The following is a 25,402-nucleotide window of genomic DNA, read 5'->3' as shown; positions in this document are numbered from 1 at the left end:
TATTAGCTCTAAAGGGCTCATCATCTCTTGGCCTTCCCTCTCATCGTCTGGCCACAGCCCGCTACAACGCAAGTGTCAACTGAGTAAATCCATTACCACGAGGCCAGCACAGTTCAGGAGCATTTCCTAAGGCAACTGATGGGAAATGAAAAAGTCTTAGAGAGAAACTGCTGAAATGTTCTCTCTCCCTCTCTCTCTCTTTTCTGTCAAAAAGAGAGAGAAAAAGTGGTGGTGAAGTACAGGCAGCCATAGAGTGGCTGACTGTAACCTTATGCCCTGACCTGTTCAGTTGTGAGAGGATCCATTTCCTTTTTTTCTGCTGTTATTCTTCTCTGGAGAATATCAACACACATTCCTCTGAAGTGCAACAACGTTAGAGTGCTGCACAAGATTGGATCGGCACACTTAAACAGCAAATCACCAGTCACACAGCAGGAGTATGTACTGCAGTCTTGCTGTCACATAGCTTGTTGTGCTACAAATAGAGTGTGTGGTCAAATTTATCTCAGGTTGTTATGTATAAAGACTTTGCAGCAGTTTGAGATGCAGCTAATTGGTTTGAGGTGCAGACTCCAGCAGGTCTACTTATACTTGAAGACATGCTGTGCCGTAATGGTACAACATCTTAAAAGAGAGCCCTAACAAAGCAGAAACTAATGAAATTTTCACGGTAAGCATCATAATTTTAAACTATTTACAAGATGTTCTCCCTCACGATATGATGAGTATTTCTTAAAGGAATAGTTCACCAAAAAGTGAAAATTCTGTCATTATTTAATCACAATTCAAACCCATTTCATTGTACATTACAAGATAATTATGGAATAATGTTCTAGTCCCTCTTTTTCATGCAAATTCAATAACTGGGGTCTGAAGCCTTTAAGCTTCAAAAAGGTTGCAAAAGCACAATTAAAGTTTTAAAAGTAATACATATGACTCATTCACTATATTTCAAATCTTCTGAAGCCATATGATAGCTTTAATGGGGAATCGCACCAAAATGTACAGGATTTTTATTACTGTAGGTGCAGCACATGTAATTTTAAAGAGTTTGACGTTTTCCTGAAAAAGTAGTAAATTATAGTCCTGGGTGATTAATTAACATCTATTATTATTTTTGCTCCTGGTAGAGTTATAATGTGTTTTTATGCTTTTCTGCTCAGGCTTGGAACTGCCATTTATGATGATGCCACATCCCTTAATTCCAGTCAGTCTGCCTCCTGCTTCTGTCACCATGGCAATGAACCAGATGAACCATCTCAGCACTATAGCCAATATGGCAGCTGCTGCTCAGGTCCAGAGTGCCCCATCTAGAATGGTGACGTCAGTCATAAAGGTACATAGGCACAAAAGGAACAAATAGCACTTGTTTTTTGCCATGATTTAGGTTAATATGACACCCACTTAACCCTAGCAGACTGTTGCAGCAGCTTTTTAACTTGTACACAATGTCAAGTGTTTCAAAGAATAGTTCCCCCTGAAAATGAAAAAAGTGTCATTATCTACTCACCCTCATGTTGTTCCAAACCATTGAACAAAAAATTTTGAAGAATCTACTGGTCGTTTCTTTTTTTTTTTTTTTTTTTTCTTCTTTTTTTTCTGTATAATGACAATGAATGGGGTACAGGGGAATTTTGTTTTTTGGGTGGACTATGCCTTTAAGATTAAGAACAGCATTTGAAATGTCACAAAAGTGAAAGATCTTGTGCAGTGATTTCGAAAATATAACAGAGGATGATGATGTTAATGTGTGTGCCCACTAAAAGGAACGTGTTCCAGACAGCCCGTCACCTGTACCATCTTTGGATGATGGCCGCAGGTCAGGTAGCCACTTATCCTCCAGACAGAGCAGCAGCGTGTCCAGCTTTCCTGCCCACACAGAGAGCTCCTCCGACCGGCCATGTACGTCTGCCTGCACACTTTCAACCACATCAGAAGAATTAGTCCATCATCTGACCACATAAAAGTTCATTTATTTTTCTCTTTTATTCCTCAATGTCTGTTTGCAAAGCATACTTTGCATATAAACTCAAGATTTCTTCTTGTATGGCTAAAGCCAAACATACTATTTCAACATCGTTGAGTTTGGTCCCAGGGCACTTAGCACTATGCTTTTAGGATAATGTGAAACTGCACATATAGCCTTACAAATGTGCTTTTAGAATTAAGAATAAGGTGATATCACAAAATCTACTAAAAGCAAAGCCTTCAGAGCAGTACATGTGCAATGCTTTAACTGGAACTAAAACTACAGTACATAATCACAGAAAGTGCTCTCTACTTTTTCAGTGTATCATCAGATGCATTTAAAGTCTTAACCAAGATATTGGATATCAGTGGTATGATACAATTTAAGGAGGAATATGTGTTTTAAATCCTATTTTTCACAAAACTGAGGTTCAACTCTTGTAATGATTTTTTTAATTTTTGAAGTTACATTACTTCTATAACATTATCTACTTACCACTTAGATTTTTTTTTTAATGTATTTATTTTTTATTTTTTAGACTTGTTCATTACAAGATTTACTAAATGTTACCATCTTGGAAAGGAGTGGAGCTTGCATTATTAAATTAAAATATAATAAACCCATCTCCAAAAAACATACATTAAGGATTTTATAGCACTAAGTGCATACCTGTTAAGAGCACTATGAGTCTTTGTATTTCTCTCCATGGTTTATAAAATGGCTTTCCTTTCTCTTTAGATTTACATCAGAATGGTCTGTCTCTTGGCCACGCCTTGTTAGGCCTGTCTCCAAGTGCACCACCAGGACCAAAAGAGGGGGATCAGGCAACCCATGACACAGGTCATGAAACAAAGAGGACGCCTACAGAAAAAGGTTAGTTCGCAGTACCCTCTTATTGTCATTAGCCTAGTTTCCATCCACTTTTCACGCTATTTTATTATCGACAATGTGAAAATGCATAAAAAAAAGTTTGGGAAATTTGCCGTCTTCTGCCTGTTTCATTTCAAATGGCCTTTTATAGATAAAAATGTTGTGCGAGATGACGTCATGCCTAAAACAACACTTTGTCATATAAGTTTTGGTTTATCGCAAAAGAAATCTGCCCTTAAGCCATTTCCATTCAGAAATGTGTGTTTATCGCTAATTGTGTTCCTTTCGCATCCCAGATGTCCCTAATTTTTTTTCTCCGAAGTTTTGGTAAAATGGAGAGAGTATTGAGACAACTCATTGAAATTAGACAGATTACTGTCATTTTAATTTCACAAATAAATACAATCAGAAGACGGAATTGCAATCAAAAGGGAGCTGTTGCCCTTCTGATATCGGTCCTGATGTTGCACATATCGTAGGTTCCCACCGATTCCGACCCGAAAGTGAATCGTCATGGCCCTGTTCAAGCTGGCAACCTGAACCATGTAGTGGTGGAAACTTTCGGTCTTAGTATAAGGACCATCCATCGATGTGTATATGCTGTGTGCTTTGCTATTAAAGCAAAACTGATGCGGTGTAATATCAGGGTTTTACATATGATACATTTCTGATATTCAATAGGCTATTTTGAACAATCATTTAATCTAAAGCATCGCCATCACAACTGCATTATGTCCTACATATTTGTCCAGCAACTTTTAACGACCAACTGAACTTGATTGTCATCTAAAATTAATTTTAGCATCATAATGCCATTTAAATTTTCTGAAGAAGCTCAGCAAATGTGATCCGAGGTAAAGATGGTTAGATTTTAAATCTTTAAAAGTTTTATAATGTTCAAAAGCTCATTTTCTGAAAGTGAACCCAGAATTGGACAAATAGTTCTGATAATTTATAGTCTTGAAAAAAGTGTAGAACATTCTGAGAATGTCATTCAGCCGACATTTTTCATCTACAGAACAGGGTAAGGCAAATTTAAGTTTGTGTAAAGAAAATGCATATATATATATATATATATATATGCCGTCTATTATTTTGAATGGTGTGGAAAAGCTACTTTAATAAATAAATGGATGGATTAAATGAATCACAACAGTGGCCATTAATTTGTTCTCAGTGCACCTGTCGATGTGCATGATATGAGATATCATATCTCTCACCCGGCCCTCATGGAGGTGTAATTTTCCTAATAACCTCCTAGAACCCTTGTTTGTTTTTTGCGTTTGAAGACTTTCATTAGCCTAATGAGGATTTTGCAAGGGCGCGTAGTCAGCACTATTTCTTCATAGTGCCATGGAGAGAAGACAAGACACCAGAAATCAGCAGGGGGGCTTTTGTGTGGCGAAATTGTGGAGAACGCACAGGTGCTAAACCCGGAATCATTTAGCAGCGACAGTGGAAAACAAGAAGGGCGGTAATTAAATCATGCACAGGCAAGGTGATGTTCATGGATTCGTTTTTGCATAGATAGTGGAACAATCATCAGGCATGACCATTGGTATTAGGGAAAGTATCAAATTACATCAGATTATAAAGCAAAATGGCATCATGACATCAAATATGAACATGCAATTTGTATTGATCACAAACATACAAGACTGAAATGTGTCGCTATAAAATGGATAGTTCAGACTCACGACCGTACATACACACCTGTGATCGCACATTTTATTTTAATGGCCCAAGTTCCTACATTTCTTGGCAACCGCAAACAAACTACACTAATGCTAATTAACTATATTACCTAGCAGAAGAATTGTTTATTCTCACCATTTATTTATAATAAATGTGTTTATATAACTGTTTGTAGAACAATGGTGTCTTTTATCTTTTGGCTGTTGTATAAAAGCACTAAACGACTCAAGTTTGTACATTACAGTGTTTTTACCACAGTTTAGGGGGTTTGTGTTGTGCCTAGAGCCCCCCTTACCCATGATAAAATTGCTACAATGTACAACCTCTCGTGGCTTATTGCTTTATTTTAATTCATGGTAAAGGCCACTCAAAAGTTACACAGAACTTTTATTACCAAGCTTTTTGAACTGTGTTTAAAAACATTTCAGAGAATGCTGCATAAATTTTAACTGTGATTCATTTTAACAGTCATCAAAACTGTGTCCTGTCCTTTAACTAGTTTTAATTCTGAAGTTAGCCCCTTGGCACAATTCCAGGCCTGCTGAGCTCTTCTGAAGTGTTGTCTCAGATGTTGATTTTATTAAACATACTTCAAAAATCAATGGCATCCCCTTTGTAGAACATCAACCTAGACTCCCACTCTCTACCAGGGAGGACACCTTTACCAATCACTAAAAATGAGGACTGAAAAATAACGTTCCGCATTCATGTACCTGAAATTAAACTTTTTGGGCAGCACTGAAAGTGTAAAGATCAGTCGTATCTCTCCTTCATGGCTTGTCAAAGACAGAAGCGTTCAAAGATGATTCCTTTGTCCACCTCTGAGCTTTTCAACCTTTATTCAGTCTCTGTTCTCTCGCTTATGCTGACTGTGGAGGACTGTAGCAGTGGATGCAGAAGTTCATTAGTCCAGGGAATCAAAAACAAGAGGGGGAAAAAGTGACCTTGGTTCAGGAGATACATTTATGATCTAACAGGCTGCCAGTATTTATTTAATTTTTTTTCTCGAAAGCAAATGCACACACCATAATAATTAAATGGCGGATCAATCAGACTTGAAGGCACAGGCAGAGATGGAGAAGGGAAAACAAAGTAGTGCTAACTCAGCACTGATTGTCCCTCCGGGGCACCGTAGTTCAGCGGCATGGTTCAAGCTTCCTCCTGCTGAGTGATTCAGCGGCCGACACTAATCACAATCCGGCAGACACCATGCTTTTAGGAATCCTAGAGAAGATGGAGGGAGGAAGACAGGAAAAAAAGAGAGAGAGAGAGAGAGAGCGATGGGCAGAGAGGAGCTGACAGTGAGCAAGAGGCAGAGGAAGCCAGCGACAGACTGTTTATCCTCTTTGAAACACCTTGAATGTGACAGAGGCATCTCTCTCCTGCCAAGATGTGAAGATCAGATAGTGTGAGCTTAAGATGCTTTGGTCAGCTAAGTGAATCTGCAGAGATAAGGGAGGGGGTGAGTAAATCTAATCAGACCTTATCAGGCACAGGGGAAGGTGAGATTTTGAGCACCAACTTGTTTAAGTGGATCCTCAGTTATATATACTTAAAATACACTATGGGCAAAAGAGCTGTGCGGAGGATTTTAATGCATTTTGTAAAGTGAAGAACATTCAAGAACAGAAGAGATACATTGAATTTTTTGAGTAAAAAGATGAAAAGGCATGTAAGCATAGGAGATGTATGGAAAGAAAGAGATATGGACAGAACAATGGACTGAGACTGAGAAAGTGAAAGGCACCAAAGTCAAGGACAAAGTTTCTAAGGATAAACTTTCAGTAACAAATTTTCAGTAACTACTCGATGTACCCTGTTGCATCATTACATACAATGTGAGCCTGTCAAAGTATATTCCAAATGAGTGTGCTCATACACAGGTGTTTGGCGCATATATACTACGACTACTATGAGACACTGTATTTCTCTTCAGGAGTTTAGTCCCATAAAGATGTCTTTATAGTTCTTCAGACTGGAGTTATAGATGCACATGCACATGCTTTTAAAGGTGTCTCCTGACCTCCTCACACACACATTCTTGATGTGCACATCCACTGTTGATGTTATTACTTTCGTCTTCTGTTGTTTACCAGCAATTACATCTTCAAGCACTTCTTTGTGACAGCAGTGGCTCAAATGTGAGTGTTGCCACCTTGTAGGCCTACTAATCAGTGCAAATAATTCCAGGCGCATGCGTAATCTGTGCATTCAAAGACACACGGTTAGAAAAATCGGACTGTTTGCGTTCAGTGCCCAAGCACTCTGCTGATGACGAGATTTGCGTCACGTGTCCTGAACGCGAATGCTCAGCACTATCCTGAGAATTTTGCAGAACAACACCTAGTTACACAGTAAGTGCATTGTATTGTAAGTTTTTTAATGTTAGTACACAGTAGTTAAAGACATATAATATAATCTAAATATAAAAAAGACCAGCTTTATCCGAAACCAAATACTTCTTTTTTTCTTACATTTTGTGTAAAAAGTTTATTTTTAAGGAACCTGGTTTCAGACCGGCCTGTGTAATGGTTTCAGACCAAGGCATGTCTATGACCTAAAACAAATTCAAGTGGGTGTGAGATATAACCAAGTAATTAAGTTACTACGATGCTTACAATGCTATCATTAGACATATAGTATCATAATATGAGAAAAAAAGGAAACATTTAAATTCATAATAATATTTAACATATATTTATATTTAGAGTTAATATAGTTGCTTCAAGATGGCGCCGAGTATGGCTGCTGCACTGCAAGCTCTGACCCAATATTGCAGTTTTTTGTTTGTTTTGTCTACAGTTCTTGTGTTTTTCATCTTGGATGTCGTCTGCCTTATTGTCTACGACAGACAAACACTTTTGGACATTGGTTCTTCAATAGAGCACCGAAAACCAGACTTTAAATTCTTCAATGCCGACCCGCTGTTTTCAAACACGACAGTGGAGCCCTTTGTCTGGGCTGCCCGGCCACGGAAACGTAGCTGGAAAAGGGGAAGGAGAGCCGGCGTTCTCGTCAGACTAAGACGTCGCGCAAATCGATCCCCGCTACCCAGCATTCTACTGGCAAATGTTCAGTCACTGGACAGCTTACAGGCAGAAACTGAAACAGGAAGCACCCGCCCTCAGAACGATCCAGTGCTGGTCGGACCAATCAGATTCTATGCTACAGGACTGTTTTTATCACGTGGACTGGGAGATGTTCTGGTCTGCCTCTGATGACGACATCGAGGTCTATGCTGATACCGTAACATGTTTCATCTGGAAGTGCATAGATGATGTAGTGCCAACTCAAACAATACGGATCTACCCTAACCAGAAACCGTGGATTAATAGCGATGTTCATGTGGCACTTAATGCGTGGACCTCCGTTTTTAATTCTGGGAGCGCGGAGGAGCATAAACAAGCCAGTTATGCCCTCCGCAAAACTATCAGAGCAGCCAAACACCAGTACAGGGACAAGATTGAAGGACAGTTCAACACCGACTCTAGAAGCATGTGGCAGGGAATTAATATCATCACAGACTTCAAAGGGAATAAAAAGTCCACCGTGAACACTGCGGATGAGCTTAATACTTTTTATGCACGTTTCAAGTGAAATAACACCACCCTCATGGAGAGAGCTCTCGCGGTCGAAGCTACAGAGGTTAGTTCACTCTCTGTCTCTGTAGTGGATGTAACCCGATCCTTCCGAAAAAATTTTGCCCATTCTTCCAGAAGAGCATTTGTGATGTCAGACACTGATGTTGGACGAGAGGGCCTGGCTCGCAATCTCTGTTCTAGTTCATCCCAAAGGTGTTCGATAGGGTTGAGGTCAGGGCTCTGTGTGGGCCAGTCAAGTTCTTCCACACCAAACTCATCCAACCATGCCTTTATGGACCTTGATTTGTGCACTGGGGCACAGTCATGCTGGAACAGAAAAGGGCCTTCCCCAAACTGTTTCACAAAGTTGGAAGCATAGAATTTTCCAAAATGTCTTGGTAAGCTGAGACATTAACATTTCCCTTCAGTGGAACTAAGGGGCCTAGGCCAACCCCAGAAAAACAACCCCATAGCATTATCCCTCCTCCACCAAACTTTACAGTTGGCACAATGCAGTCAGGCAGGAAACGTTCTTCTGGCATTCACCAAACCCAGACTCATCCATCAGACTGCCAGATAGAGAAGCGTGATTCATCACTCCACAGAACACATTTCCACTGCTCCAGAGTCCAGTGGTGGCGTGCTTTACACCACTCCATCCGTTACTTGGCATTGTGCTTGGTGATGTAAGGCTTGCATACAGCTGCTCAACCATAGAAACCCATGCCATGAAGCTCCCGGCGCACAGATATTATGCTGATGTTAATGCCAGAGGAGGTTTGGAACTCTGCAGTTATTGAGTCAGCAGAGCGTTGCCGACTTTTACACACTATGCGCCTCAGCACTCGGCGACCCCGCTCTGTAACTTTATGTGGTCTGCCACTTCGTGACTGAGTTGCTGTGGTTCCTAAATGCTTCCACTTTGCAATAATACCACTTACAGTTGATTGTGGAATATCTAGGAGGGAAGAAATTTCACAAACTGACTTGTTGCAACGGTGGCATCCTATTACAGTACCATGCTCGAATTCAGTGAGCTCTTTAGAACGACCCATTCTTTCACAAATGTTTGTAAAGGCAGACTGCATGGCTAGGTGCTTGATTTTATACACCTGTGGCAATGGGACTGAATGAAACACCTGAATTCAATGATTAAGAGGTGTGGCCCAATACTTTTGTCCATATAGTGTATGTGAGAATGCTGTTTGTAGACTACAGCTCAGCATTCAACACCATAGTGCCCTCCAAGCTTGATGTGAAACTCCGGGCTCTGGGCTTAAACAGCTCGCTGTGCAGCTAGATCCTGGACTTCCTGTCAAGCAAACGCCAGGTGGTTTGAATGGGCAGTAACATCTCCTCATCACTGACTCTCAACACTGGAGCCCCGCAGTGCTGTGTTCTCAGCCCACTCCTGTATTCCCTGTACACACATGACTGTGTGGCAACACATAGCTCCAATGTCATCATTAAGTTCGCTGATGATTCGATGGTGGTAGGTCTGATCACTGATAATGATGAAACAGCCTACAGAGAGGATGTGCACACTCTGACACACTGGTGTCAGGAGCACAACCTCTCCCTCAACTTCAGTAAGACAAAGGAGCTTGTGGTGGACTTCAGGAGAAAAGACAGAGAACACAGCCCCATCATCATCAATGGAGCACCGGTGGAGTAAGTCAGCAGCTTCAAGTCCCTCGGTGTCCACATCACTGAGGAACCCGCATGGTCCGTCCACACTGAGGCTGTTGTGAAGAAGGGTCACCAGCGCCTCTTCTTCCTGAGATGGTTGAGGAAGTTTGGAATTAACCACCACATGGTTCTACACCAGCACTGTAGAGAGCATCCTGACTGGCTGCATCACTGCCTGGTACGGCAAAAGCACCACCCTCAACCGCAAAGCCCTGCAAAGTGTGGTGCAAACTGCCAGACACATTATTGGAGGTGAGCTTCCCTCCCTCCAGAACATTTATACCAGGAGGTGTGTGAAAAAGCTCAGAGGATCATCAGAGACTCCAGCCACCCGAGCCATGGGTTGCTCTCACTGCTACCATCAGGCAGGTGGTATCGCAGCATCAGGACCCACACCAGCTGACTTCATGACAGCTTCTTCCCCCAAGCAATCAGACTTTTGAACTCTTGATCACTCACGATACATATATCAGCACTGCACTTTATTAGCCTCAGACTGGACTCACATGTTATACTTCTCTTAATAACACACTGGCAACTGACTATCAACCGACAGCACAACACTTCATATTTATTTCCATTGATTACATGGAGGGGGGTGGGGGTACAGTATATTTTTATTGTATACAGTCTTCTTATTTTGTGTATACTGTATATTGTATATTATTTGGTGTATATTGTGTTGTGTAACAAGATGCGTAAACTGTGTTATGTGTAAATCAGATGTTTACTGTAATTGTCATACTGCTATGTTGCTTGGAACTGCACCCAAGACTTTCACCCACTATTGCACTTGTGTATATGGTTGAGTGACAATAAAGGGATTTGACTTAGGCAGCCCTGAAATTAACTGGAGATTTTATCCTTCATAACATCTTACATAAATATAAGACAGCTTTGTTTTTCGTTTTGAACTTTCAAGCCCCAAACCTACTGAATATAATTGTAATATCTATGCCATATGGTGGTGCAGTATTATGCTAATACATGAGCTGTAAAGTCAACTTTCTCTGGCTTCCCCGCTGACATTTTTTATTAGCATACACAGGACAGGTTATTACCACTACAGAACTTTGGATACCTATGCAAACCCTATGCTTTAATACAGCCCCACTAAACGAACAGAGCCCATTTGCTCTCACTGTGCAAAGTATTAAAATTGCTTTGATAGGTAAAATGCTAGAGCCCTAGGCTAGAGAATTAGTCTAATAGTATTCATTTCAATAGGTGTAGATATGAAAGCCTGAACATGTTGTGGTACTAAATTTTTTGTTTGTATATTGGCATCACTATTGCTGGGACATGGGCTGCCACTTTGCAGTAAACTGCTCGCAATAACACAGTCCTAACTCTACTCCTGATTTTTTTTGTCTCCCCCAGAATATTTAAAATGATAGTTACTATTTAATGTCAGAATAATAGTGGGGTAACTATCTACAACACCAATAAGAAACTCAAAGTGTTAAAGCTAATGTCTATTCAGTCTGCTGTCTCTTATTTCCTGTTCTTAGGCACCCATGCAACATGACAACACATAAATGTTGCAGATTGATCATTCTAGAAGGATCTTGACACCCAGAATATGGATTTTATTTATTTATTTTAACATTTTTTGGCAGACTTGTTTTTTTGGCAGACTTATTTTTTGCTAACTAAAGTATAACAAGGTTACAGTGATAATCATATAACATTTCTATCCACGATTTATTAAATGAAACACTTCTGCTCTTAAACTGTGCCTCATCTTTTGTAATACCACAATGTATCAGAATTTAAAGTTCCATGTGTCAAATATTATTTATTATCATTAATACAATAGGCCCACAAGGAATCTTTGCATGCAGAACCCTGCAGAAAGCTTTGCAGAAATTCTGCAGGTGAAATTCTTTGAGTTGGTCACAAGAATCGGGGATGTGGAGAAATGGATCGATTATCTGGAGTCATCGGAGAGGGAGTTAGCTGCTAATCCGCTAGCGACCAAAGTAGATTTGGAATGCATTTGGGAAAAGTTGGAAGACCTTGAGAATCGTAATCGGCGAAACAACGTCCAAATTGTTGGAATTCCTGAGCATGAGGAAGGCCGAGATATGGTAAAATTCCTAGATGAGCTCTTCCCAAATCTGCTCAACATAAAAGGCTATAAGCTGGAAATCGAGCAAGCTCACAGGGTCCTGGCTCGGAGATCGGCTGAGGGAGAGAGGCCCCAATCAATTCTGGCCAAATTTCTGAGATCATCCAATAAAGATCTTGAGTTACGCAAGGCGAGGAGTAAAGGAAAGCTTTCTTGGAAGAACCACAACATTTTCTTGTTCCCTGACTTTGTGAATTCGATGAGAGAAACGTGATCGATTCAAGAAATGCATTGAAACTCTTACATCAACGGAAGATCGCTTTTGCACTGATGTTTCTGGCCAAATTGAGAATAGATACTGAGGATGCCCGCAAAATATTTACATGCCCACAGCAAGCATTGTCTTTCAAAGAGATAATGGGGTGAGTAAACCATTTGGTGATTTTCATGTTGCCCCCAAGTGAGCTTGTCTCGCTCAAAATACACTTGACTGTCTGAGGAAGCTGGGTGCCTTTTTGTTTCTTTTTGTGTTGGTTCTGCCTAGCGGCTGGAGTTTGTTTTGTGGAATAACACTTCTTCAAGAAACTCTTACATCAAAGGAAGGTCGCTTTTGCACTGATGTTTCTGGCCAAATTGAGAATAGATACTAAGTACGGCTGCAAAATATTTACATGCCCACAACAAGTGATGTCTTTCATAAAATCAGTGGACTGAGGAAGTCATGGTGTGTTTCTCATGTTGCCCCCAAGTGAGCTTGATTCACTGAACATTCACTTGACTGTCCAAAGAAGCTAGGCACCTTTTTTGTTTCTTTTTGTGCTGGCTCCACCTAGTGGCTGGAGTTTGTTTTGTGGGATAACACTCCTTCGGGACAGTTGTGGATGTATCTGCATATTCCTTGTGTTTATGCCTCCTATTGGCTGGAGTTTGTTTTGTGGAGTATTTTTTGCAGGACATTGGAAGGATTAGGTCATCTGCTGCACTCATAAACAGCCGGCTCACTGAGCACTTGTTTGACTGTCCGAGGAAACAGAAGGGATTTTTTTTTTTGTGCTGGTTCCGCTAGCGGCTGGAGTTTGTTTTGTGGAGGAACACACCTTCGGGACAGTTTTGTGAATGAATATACACGTTCTGTGGGTTTATTCTGCCTATTGGCTAGAATTTGTTTTATAGATTATTTTCTGTTATGAAATTCTGTCTCACAAAATTTGTATAGAAACACCAGACTTGAGCAATCCGATGGCAAAGTTGTTGCGGGGGTTCTCGTAGGTGTACACGGACTGTTTGAGTTTAGAGGGATAGACGCCGGTTGGCGCTGTTGTGTGTGGGGTTAATGCGCACATTTTTCTTTTTTCTGTTTGTTTGGTTCGGGGTTTGACTGTTGCACTAATGTTGGAATGTGGTCTTTGTAATTTTATTTTTGACACACAATCTATTTTTTCTAATATGTCAAAATGTCAAATGTTAATATGAGTGGATTGTCTCTCTCCACGTGGAATGTGAATGGGTTGGGGCACCCCGTAAAAAGAAGGAAGGTTATTTATTTTCTTAATCGTAAGAAATATGATAGTGTTTCTTCAAGAAACGCATCTTTCCCCGCAGGAAGCTGAAAAATTTGGGAAGATATTGGGTGGACATGTTTTCTTTAGTGCTGGCTCAAGTAAGAGCAGGGTATTCATTAAATTGATAAGTAAACATCTACAATTCAAATGTCTCAAACAGAGTAAAGATAAATTAGGAAGAGTCATTATTGTTTTAATCAAATCAAATCACTTTTATTGTCACACAGCCATATACACAAGTGCAATGGTGTGTGAAATTCTTGGGTGCAGTTCCGATCAACATAGCAGTCGTGACAGTGATGAGACATATACCAATTTACAATAACATCAAATTAACACAGCACAATTTAAAGTCTAATATACACATAATTACACACAACAATATATAAATAATAACATACACTGTACAGTATACAATACACACAATATAGATACACATTATTCAATAATAATAAAAAAGTATATATAGTAGTATATATAGAATGTACAGTAGGTTGTATTGTACTGTATTGACATTCAGGCTGTCGGTTGATAGTAAGCTGTTAAGAGAGAATATAATATAATAATAATATAATATAAGAGTAAGAGTAATAAAGTGCAGTGCTGATGTATTTTGATCATGGGAGATCAAGAGTTCAAAAGTCTGATTGCTTGGGGGAAGAAGCTATCATGGAGTCGGCTGGTGCAGGTCCTGATGCTGCGATACCGCCTGCCTGATGGTAGCAGTGAGAACAGCCCATGGCTCGGGTGGCTGGAGTCTCTGATGATTCTCCAAGCTTTTCTCACACACCGCCTGGTATATAGTATGTCCTGGAGGGAGGGAAGCTCACCTCCGATGATGTGTCTGGCAGTTCCCACCACCCTTTGCAGTGCTTTGCGGTTGTGGGCTGTGCTATTGCCGTACCAGGCGGAGATGCAGCCAGTCAGGATGCTCTCTACAGTGCAGGTGTAGAACCGTGTGAGGATGTGGCGGTTCATTCCAAACTTCCTCAGCCGTCTCAGGAAGAAGAGGCGCTGGTGAGCCTTCTTCACAACGACTTCAGTGTGGAGGGCCCTGTGAGTTCCTCAGTGATGTGGACACCCAGGAACTTGAAGCTGCTGACTCTCTCCACAGGTGCTCCATTGATGGTGATGGGACTGTGTTCTCTGTCTTTTCTTCTGAAGTCCACCACAAGCTCCTTTGTCTTACTGACGTTGAGGGAGAGGTTGTGCTCCTGACACCAGTGTGTTGAGTGTGCTCCTCCTCTCTGTAGGCTGTTTCATCATTGTCAGTGATCAGACCTACCACCGTTGTGTCATCAGCAAACTTAATGATGGCATTGGAGCTATGTGTTGCCACACAGTCATGTGTGTACAAGGAATACAAGAGTGGGCTGAGAACACAGCCCTGTGGGGCTCCAGTGTTGAGGGTCAGTGATGAGGAGATGTTGCTGCCTATTCTAACCACCTGGCGTCTGCTTGACAGGAAGTCCAGGATCCAGCTGCACAGCGAGCTGTTTAAGCCCAGAGCCCGGAGTTTCTCATCAAGCTTGGAGGGCACTATGGTGTTGAATGCTGAGCTGTAGTCTATAAAGAGCATTCTCACATAAGTGTTCTTTTTTCCAGGTGGGAGAGAGCAGTGTGTATTGTAGATGCAATGGCATCATCAGTGGAGCGGTTGTTGCGGTAAGCAAACTGCAATGGGTCTAGAGAGAGAGGCAGCACAGAGTAGATGTAATCTCTGATTAGTCTCTCAAAGCATTTGCTGATGATGGGGGTCAGAGCAACAGGACGGCAGTCATTTAAGCAAGTTATTTTTGATTGCTTTGGAACAGGCGCAATGGTGGATGTTTTAAAGCATGTGGGGACCACAGACAAAGAGAGGGAAAGGTTGAAAATGTCTGTAAAAACACCAGCCAGCTGGTTCGCACACACTCTGATGATGCGGCCCGGAATGCCGTCTGGGCCCGCGGCTTTGCGGATATTCACCCGTCGGAAGGATTGGGTTACATCCGCTACAGAGACGGAGAGTGAACTAACCTCTGTAGCTTCGGCTGCGAGAGCTCTCTCCACGAGGGCGGTGTTATTTCCTCAAAACGAGCATAAAAAGTATTTAGCTCATCCGGGAGAGAGGCAGCGGTGCTCATGGCGGAGTTTTTATTCCCTTTAAAGTCCGTGATGATGTTAATTCCCTGCCACATGCTTCTAGAGTTGGTGGTGTTAAACTGTCCTTCAATCTTGTTCCTGTACTGGTGTTTTGCTGTTCTAATAGTTTTTTGGAGGGCATAATTGGCTTGTTTATGCTCCTCCGCGTTCCCGGAATTGAAAGCGGAGGTCCGCACATTAAGTGCCACGCGAACATCGCTATTTATCCATGGCTTCTGGTTTGGATAGATCCGTGTTGTTCACACTTTTTGATGAAACACATTACACTATCAGCGTAAAGCTCGATGTCGTCATCAGAGGCGGACCGGAACATCTCCCAGTCCGCGTGATCAAAACAGTCTTGTAGCGTAGAGTCTGACTGGTCCGACCAGCACTGGATCGTTCTGAGGGTGGGTGCTTCCTGTTTCAGTTTCTGCCTGTAAGCGGGCAGAAGCAGAATGGAAGAGAGTAGCAATGGTCCAAAACCCGGTCCCCTCGTGTGTTGAAACTAATGTGTTGGTGGTATTTTGGTGCGACTGATTTGAAACTGGCTTTATTAAAGTCCCCGGTCACAATGAACGCGGCCTCAGGGTGCGCGGTTTCCTGCCAACTTATTCTCCCATATAGTTCTTTGATTGCCCGGTCTGTGTCGGCTTGTGGGGGGATGTACACAGCTGTGATAATGACTGCTGTGAATTCCCTTGGTAGCCAGAATGGTCGACACAGAAGCATGAGAAATTCCAGATCAGGAAAGCAGAAAGACTTGATAGATGTACATTCCTCTGATCACACCAGGATTTTTTGATCATAAAACATACACCACCACCTATGCGATTACCTGAGAGGTTTTCGCTCTGTCCGCTCGGTGCACGGAGAACCCCGTGGGTTCAATGGCTGAGTCTGGAATCTCCGCAGACATCCAAGTTTCTGTTAGGCAGATAATGCAGCAGTCCCTCGTCTCTCGTTGGAAAGAGATCCGCGCTTTCAGCTCGCAGAGCTTGTTATCCAGAGACTGAACATTTGCCAGTAGAATACTGGGTAGCGGGGGTCGATTTTCGCGGCGTCTTACTCTGATGAGAACGTTGGCTCTATTTCCCCTTTTCCTCCTGCATTTCCGCGGCCGTGCTGCCCAGACAAAGGGCTCCGCTTGCGTGTTTGTAAACAGCGGGTCGGCATTGAGGAATTTGAAGTCCGGTTTACGGTGTGAAATTACTGAACCAATGTCCAAAAGTGTTTGTCTGTCGTAGACAATAACGCAGACAACATCCAAGACAAAAAACATAAGAATTGTGAACAAAACAAACAAAACACTACTATGTTGTTTCGGAGCTCACAACGCAGCAGCCATACTCGGCGCCACCTTTTAGCTGAAATTCAGGGGCAAATGTTGATTTTGGCTAATATTTATGCACCTAACGCTGATGATCAGGGCTTATTTTATAGATCTTGAAGGGATGTTACAAGCCGCTGGCACCCCTCATGATATAATATTGGGAAGAGAATTTAATGTATTGATGAACTCAGTCCTTGATCATAGAGAAGCAAAAGTGTGTAAGCCCTCTAGAGCAACATTGACGCTTCATAGGATGTGTAAAAATCTTGATCTTGTAGATATTTGGAGACTTTTAATGGGTTTAAAAGTCTCCAAATTGACGCTTTTTTTCATCAGTCCATAAGATTTATTCTAGAATAGATTTTTTTTTATATCTAAGTCCCTCATTTCATCTGTTGTTGATTGTACAATTGGAAACATCTTAGTCTCAGATCACACCCTGGTGATTTTAGAGGTGTTGCCACATATGGAGAAAAAGATATCATATAGTTGGTGCTTTAATATATCCTTTTTGCAAAATCCTGATTTCCAAGAAATGTTAAAGGCTGAAATCAATGTTTATATGGGCACGGCTTGGGAAGCACTTAAGGTGGTTCTTAGGGGTCGGATCATACAGTATGCCTCATTCATCAAAAAATCCAAAGCACAAGAACTTGTGGAGTTGGAAGGGAATATTAAAAGTGCTGAGGCAGAGCTGAAGTGCCAAATGTCGTCTGATTGCCTCGGAGAATTGACCCGATTGGAATACAGATATAATACTATTTTGTCACGGAAGGTGGTGTTTTGGTTATTCAGAGCAAGACAGTCAGACTTTGAGTTGGGGGACAAAGCAGGGAAGCTTTTGGCTAGATATATAAAGCAGAGAGACTCTTTTTCTACCATTCCCTCAGTGAAATCTGCTGGTGGTGAGATTTTTACCTCGGCCATTGATATTACTAATGCTTTTAAAGAGTTCTGTCTTGATCTCTATACTTCCACGTCTTTGTCTACTGATAAGCATATTAAACATTTTGTGGAACCTTTAGAACTCCTTAAACTGACGACTGAGCAAAAAAAATTCTCTTGATTCTGAGATAACCTTGGAGGAGCTTGGCGAGGTAATTAAGGCATGTAAGAGTTATCGTCCAATTTCCCTGATACAGCTAGACATTAAAATATTGTCACAAATTTTGGCTAACCGATTACGTTATGACATCTCTTATACATATAGATCAGGTAGGGTTTATTCAGGGCCGCAGCTCTTCTGACAACATTAGGCGTTTCATCAATATCATGTGGTCAGTGGCGAATGATCAGACTCCGGTCGTGGCTATCTCACTTGACGCTGAATAGGCGTTTGATATGGTAGAATGGGATTATCTTTTTAAGATTTTGGAAATATACGAGTTCGGGAATACTTTTATTGGATGGATTAAGTTACTTTATAGACACCCGATAGCAGCAGTACAAACAAATGGATTCATTTCAGATTATTTTACTCTGGAAAGGGGCACCCGGCAGGTTTGCCCTCTTTCCCCATTATTGTTCTGTCTTGCCCTGGAACCATTAGCAGCCACGATAAGAACCGAAGATGATTTTCCAGGGGTGATGGCGGGAGGTGTGGCACATAAGCTTTTGCTTCACGCAGATTATATTATATTATTCGTCTCTGACCCCACTAGATCTATGCCTTGCCTCCATAGAATTATTAATTCCTTTTCTAATTTCTCAGGATACAGAGTTAATTGGCTAAATCCAAAGCTTTGGCTCTGACAGCGTACTGCCCAGTAACGGCTTTCCAGCCGGGCGCCTTCCAGTGGCCCAAACAGGGCATTAAGTATTTGGGCATTTTATTCCCAGAAAATTTGTCTGATTTAATTAGAGTTAATTTTGATCCCTTAATAAAAAAGGTTTGAGCAATGTGGGCAAGTGGGCTTCATTACATTTATCTATGATTGGGCAGGTTAATGTTATTAAAATGAATTGTATTCCAAAATTTAACTACCTGCTACAATCTCTCCCTGTAGATGTCCCCCTCTCTTATTTCAAGCAATTTGATAGCATAGCGAAGATCTTAATTTGGGATGGTAAGCGTCCTAGATTTCATTTCAATAAATTACATAGGCCGATTGACAAATGTGGGCTAGGTCACCCAAGATTTTGTTTTATTATTATGCATTCTGTCCCAGACATTTGGCTCATTGGTCGCTTCCACCTGAGAGAGCCCCTCCCTGGTTTTGTATTGAACAGGAAGTTCTTGTCCATATTTTGCCATTGCAAAGCCTTTCTATTAAACTAATCAGAGAAGTTAAGTTACACCCCGTTATCTCACATTTGCACTCGGTATGGACTAAAGTGTCCAGAGTGTTTTAATTTATTTTAATGTTGCCTCAAGCATATGGCTGAACCCAAAATTATGTATTGATAAGTCCCCTTTCTGCTTGTCAGAATGGATTGTGAGGGGGGTTACTATACTTGGTGACGTATATGTGATGGAGTGTTGAGATCTTTTGAAAATTTGGTTCAACATTTTGGGATTCCCAGATCTCAGTTCTATAGGTATTTACAGCTGCGCCACCTGCTCCTGTATTGTTTTTAGTAGTAGCATAAACCCCCCCTAAAGCGGAAGATACTCTGGGAGAGGTGATTACTGCTTTTGGAAAAGGTCATGAGGCATCAGTGTATTACTCCCTGTTAATTTAGAGTCTGGGGGATGGAGCTCTAACTTCTATCAAGAGATTATGGGAGAAAGATTTAAACTTGGTATTGGAGGAGGGAGTGTGGGCTAGAATTCTAAAAAATGTCAAGTCTGTATGTAGAGATGCAAGGGTTCACCTTATGCAATTCAAAATTTTACATAGATTCTACTGGACCCCCTCTAGATTGTATAGGCTTGGTCTTAAAGACACACCCACCTGCTGGCGATGCCATTCAGAGGATGGAGACACAACCCATGTTTTTTGGGGTGCGTTAAGATTCAAGGGTTTTGGTTGAGGGTTCAGAGTTTTGTATGTGATGTCTTGTGCACTAGGGTTTCGTTCTGCCCCAGATTCTGTACTTTGGGAGATGGGGCGGTCATCAATGTGGGGAATAAACATGTGGAGGATTGGGTCCTATCCAGTGTTATGGTCGCCAGACAGGTGATTTTGAGGGGTTGGAAGTCGGATGGAGCACCCCCATTTCAGGAGTGGTGCTCGGAGATGGGGAGGGTGGTGGCTTTAGAAGAGGGGTCATATAGAAAACTGGGGAATTTGGATTTGTTTGTTGGGAAATGGGGTAGATACTTGGCGTTCTTGGAGGCTTCTCGGGGTGGATCAGTGGAGAGAGAGGGGTAGTTATTAATGTGTGTGATTTATATATATATATACAGTTTTGCTCAAAAGTTTGCATACCCTTGGAGAATTGGTAATATATGTACCATTTTTAAAGAAAACATGAGTGAGCAGGCAAAACACATTTCTTTTATTTCTTATGGGATTCATATTCAACTGCAGGTTATAACAGAATGGCACAATCATAAAACAAAACATGGCAACAAAGAAAAAAATGAAATGACCCCTGTTCAAAAGTCTGCATACCCTTAGTTCTTAATGCTGTGTATTGGCCCCTTTAGCATCAACAACAGCCTGCAGTCTTTTGTAATAGTTGTCTATGAGGCCCATAATTCTTGCAGGTGGTATAGCTGCCCATTCATCTTGGCAAAATGCCTCCTGGTCATGCAAAGTCTTTGGTCGTCTTGCATGAACCATATGTTTGAGATCTCCCCTGAGTGGCTCGATGATATTAAGGTCAGGAGACTATGATGGCCACTCCAGAACCTTCACCTTTTTCTGCTGTAACCACTGGGGGGTCAACTTGGCCTTGTGCTTAGGGTCATTGTCGTGCTGGAAAGTCCAAGAGCATCCCATGTGCAGCTTTCGTGCGGAAGAATGCAAATTGTCTGCCAGTAATTTCTGATAACATGCTGCATTCATCTTGCCATCAATTTTCACAAGATTCCCGTGCCTTTAGAGCACACACACCCCCAAAACATCAGTGAGCCACCACCATGCTTCACAGTGGGGATGGTATTCTTTTCACTATAGGCCTTGTTGACCCCTTTCCAAACATAGCGCTTATGGTTGTGACCATAAAGCTCTATTTTAGTCTCGTCACTCCAAATTACAGTGTGCCAGAAGCTGTGAGGCGTGTCAAGGTGTTTTTTTGTGGCATTGGTACAGTAAAGGCTTCTTTCTGGAAACTCGACCATGCAGCTCGTTTTTGTTCAAGTATCGTCGTATTGTGCTCCTTGAAACAACCACACTGTCTTTTTCCAGAGCAGCCTGTATTTCTCCTGAGGTTACCTGTGGGTTTTTCTTTGTATCCCGAACAATTCTTCTGGCAGTTGTGGCTGAAATCTTTCTTGGTCTACCTGATCTTGGCTTGGTATCATGAGATCCCCGAATTTTCCACTTCTTAGTAAGTGATTGAACAGTACTGACTGGCATTTTCAAGGCTTTGGATATCTTTTTATATCTTTTTCCATCTTTATAAAGTTCCATTACCTTGTTACGCAGGTCTTTTGACAGTAATTTTCTGCTCCCCATGGCTCAGTATTTAGCCTGCTCAGTGCATCCACGTGAGAGCTAACAAACTCATTGACTATTTATACACAGATACTAATTGCAATTTAAAAAGCCACAGGTGTGGGAAATTAACCTTTAATTGCCATTTAAACCTGTGTGTGTCACTTTGTGTGTCTGTAACAAGGCCAAACATTATAGGGTATGTAAACTTTTTATCAGGGCCATTTGGGTGATTTCTGTTATCATTATGATTTAAAAAGAAGCCAAACAACTATGTGATAATAAATAAATTATTATTGTTATTATTCGTTGTTTTTTTGCTTTTTTGTGTATGTGTCTTATATGACCACAGGGGTGTTTGCTGAGGATCGGGGTGTGGTTGGGAATGGAGAGGGGTGGTAGTGGGTGTTAAAAGTTGATTCTGTCTATTTATGTTTTGATTTTCTGTGTTTGAATAAAAATGTTAATAAAAATAAATAAAAAAAATCCATTCCTCAGAATTCCAGAGATTTTCCCCCGGAATCAGTGCAGAAAATGCTGAAAATGTCTTCAAATTTCATCTGGGGTTTGAACAACACAGACGATTCAGTACTGAATATCACACTGTAATTTTCCACAAAATTAAGCTAACAGTCAAATTTAAATATTAAATTATGTATGATTCATAAAAATTAGTGTAAGGCTCATTAAATATTAAGATCATATTTGGATAGCGACAGAGAGGAGAGGAGTAAGATGAACTCATCCGATCGAGACGTTGTCTGGTGCTGCTGTTAGTTCTGGATAATAGCAAGAGGCCCCCATAAATTAGCAAAGTCTTTGAAGTGAGTGACAATGACAAGATCAAGACTCCGACCTGATCATTAAAAGAAAAAACACACATTGCTTTGTCTGTTTCTCAGCCTTTTCCTGTATTTTAAGTGCAGATCTTTGGTCAGTGTTCCCAGGTTTTACTCTAATCAGAAGCCTTGAGAATAATGTGGGATGGCTGGGTAAGAACATATTGTAATGGAGAAGAGAGACACAATGGAGGGATAAAAGGAAGAATGTATGTTTGTATATTAAACTTTAGGAGAATCCTTTTGCATCTCCTAAAGAAGTGCCAGGATCAGAATGATTCAATATTTCAGTCATATTTTAAGCCTCATGAACATTGTAATACTGCTCTAACTAAAACCTGAGAAAAGAGCTAGAACCATCAGACAGCAGGAGTGCCTTCTGTGACTGAAGATTTTACTTCCTCTGAGACCAAAAAACTGAACCAGAACAAGTGCATAGTATTCATAGCTCATTGAAAGAGACTCAGACATACAAAGATGACACAATGGAATATGTGCATCTAAAGTAAACAAACAGCTGCATCTAGGCCTGTCACGATAACTACATTTTGATGCCACTGATATAATGATAATATAAGTCAAGGCAAGTCATTTTTATTTGTATAGCACCTTTCACAACACATATCGTTTCAAAGCATCTTTACAGAAGATCAGGCATTAACAGAAGATAAAACTGTAATATCTATAATGTCTTAGAGTCATCATTGTGTGGTTTGTAAAATACGATTATGAATTGTTTAAAAAGAAGTAATTAAATAATAATTGTATTTATAACCCCAGTGAGCAAGCCAAAGGCGACTGTGGCAAGGAACACAAAACTCCATAAGATGTTGGTTACTGGAGAAAATAACCTTGGGAGAAACCAGACTCACTGTGGGGGCCAGTTCCCCTCTGGCTAACATTATGAATATAATGCCAATATTACTTATGTATAGTGCAAGTCATGGTTTAAAATTATTAAACTAAGTAAGTGTTAAGGGTCAGTGTTTAAAACAAAGATATTGTATGAACTGTAAGATTAATGACTGATGTCTTTGAAGTCCATCCTGGATTAACTGCAGAAATTCACATAGATGCAATTGTCCTTTTTAGTTGGCTGATGAAGGTTTTTGTTGGCAATTAATTGATAGTCTGTGTAATCCATTTCAAGAGTGTAGTCCATCATTAGACCGAGGTGATGCAGGCAGAGATCAGTGAGGTGCATCGCAGTTCAACCGGCTGGTAATTTCGGTGAAGTCTATCCTAAATCCAATGTTCAGGCTATGGCATATGAAGTATCCCATGTCTTATGGTTGGAGTTGGCATCAGTTCATCCTCTGAAGTCCATCGTAATAGATTGAAGTGATGTTTGGCTGGCACTGGCTGCTATTAGTCATCATCACACAGCGACATGTAGCAGTGGAGTCCAACACCAAGCAAGAACGGAGCTGGATCTGGCCGGTTCTGGTGACCTCAGGATAGGAATCCCGAGGTTGAGACAGGGAAACAAATAAAATAATATTAGCATAGATGCCATTCAGTTTATTGCAGAATTATAGATCATGATCACTGTTTCTGTTTCCAGCAGACCTAACTAAAGCAGCCTAATTGTGAGTTGAAGGATAAATTAGTTGTATGCCTGGCAAAATAGATGAGTCTTTTATCTAGACTTAAACTGAGTTAGTGTGCCTGCATCTCGAACAGTGTTAGGGAGACTATTCCATAGTTTAGGAGCCAAATATAAAAAAGGATCTACCTCCTTTTGTGGATTTTTATATTTTAGGAACTATTAACAGGCCAGAATTTTGCAGTCGTAATGAACGTGATAGAATATAGCGTGGTAGAAGGTCACTTAAAGGGGTCATGAACTGAGAAATCAAAATTTTTGACATACAAGAGGTCATTGTACTATAAAAACATCCTGTAAGTTTCAGAACTCAAAACTTTCTCGTTAGTGTAAAAACAGCTTATATTGAAGCCAATGTGGAATGTGCCACTTTATTACGTAATAGTGTGGCTAAACACCGCCTCCGCAGAAGAAGATCAATGCCTGCTTCTACATCACTGCCTGTTTAGCCCCGCCCTCCGATTCACGCATTTAGTAAGTAAATAACGAGAGAGGCAAACACACGTCTATGCAGAAACCAAACGATAAAGATGGCTACGAAGACAACAAGAGGCTGTGCATTGCCAAGTTGTGGAAAAACACAGTCTTTGCATTGCCTTCCTTCTGATCCCAACATTAGGAAAGAGTGGATGAACTTTATTTTTAATGAAGTTCCAGACCGCATCATTAAGAACTTGGTCCTTTGTTCACTTCATTTTACCGTGGATTCGTTTACAAACAAGGCACAATTCGATGCAGGATTTTCAGAAAGATTGAAACTAAAAGACGGTGCTGTGCCGACTATATTGGATACGACAGTAATGTCGCACCACACAAGTGTGAATAACTGTTTTTATTACGTGGTCACGTAATAAAGTATTTATGCGTTTTTAACCTAAATCACAGCAGTGTCCATCTATGAAGGTTGTAGGCTGTCAAACATACATGAAGAAGTTTACATCGGTGGGCACACAGCTGTCCTTTGGAACAAGTTTTTTACTTTAATGAAAATGATGGATGATTAATATAAGAAGGACAGCTTGACAAAAGATGGTACATTCTTCGTTTACATGAAGCAGCGCGAATTATCCTTTGTCAGCTATAACTGTATTAACGCCTAGTATCTAAACTTTATATGCAACAACCAATGAAATATTAAACATGTAATATGCATAAATGTTAACAACATAACGACACAAACAGCTGTCTGTAGCGTCTTCGGCTAAACTCTAATATAATGTAATAGGCTAACTACCTCACAAATACATAAAGTATAAATATAAATAAAGATGATTATTTACCATGCTGTCGCAGGCTGTAGTATCCTTGCCATTTGAGGTGCAGGTTCCTTGTCTTCTGATTCAGGAACAGACTCTGGCTCAAACATGTATGGCTGAATTTCACCAGCTGCCATTTCTCAACATTGGAAGTTTTCAAAACAATTCCACACGTGTACTTACGGCGGCGTTGAAAAATTTTAAATATGCAAAACTGTTAGCCAATCATACCAGTGGGCATTTACTTCCGAGTCTACAATCCG

General features: G+C 40.9%; 1 pseudogene; it reads left to right on the top strand.

Annotated features, from left to right (window-relative positions):
* The window catches only part of LOC127444921 (dachshund homolog 1-like), a 219,818-nt pseudogene that overhangs the window by 147,375 nt on the left and 47,041 nt on the right, over positions 1-25,402 (top strand).

The sequence above is a fragment of the Myxocyprinus asiaticus genome, chromosome 8 (genome assembly GCF_019703515.2).
Source record: "Myxocyprinus asiaticus isolate MX2 ecotype Aquarium Trade chromosome 8, UBuf_Myxa_2, whole genome shotgun sequence".
NCBI classification, from domain to species: Eukaryota; Metazoa; Chordata; class Actinopteri; order Cypriniformes; family Catostomidae; genus Myxocyprinus; species Myxocyprinus asiaticus.
Note: the sequence above shows the minus strand (reverse complement) of the source record. Positions and strands in the feature narration are given on the sequence as shown.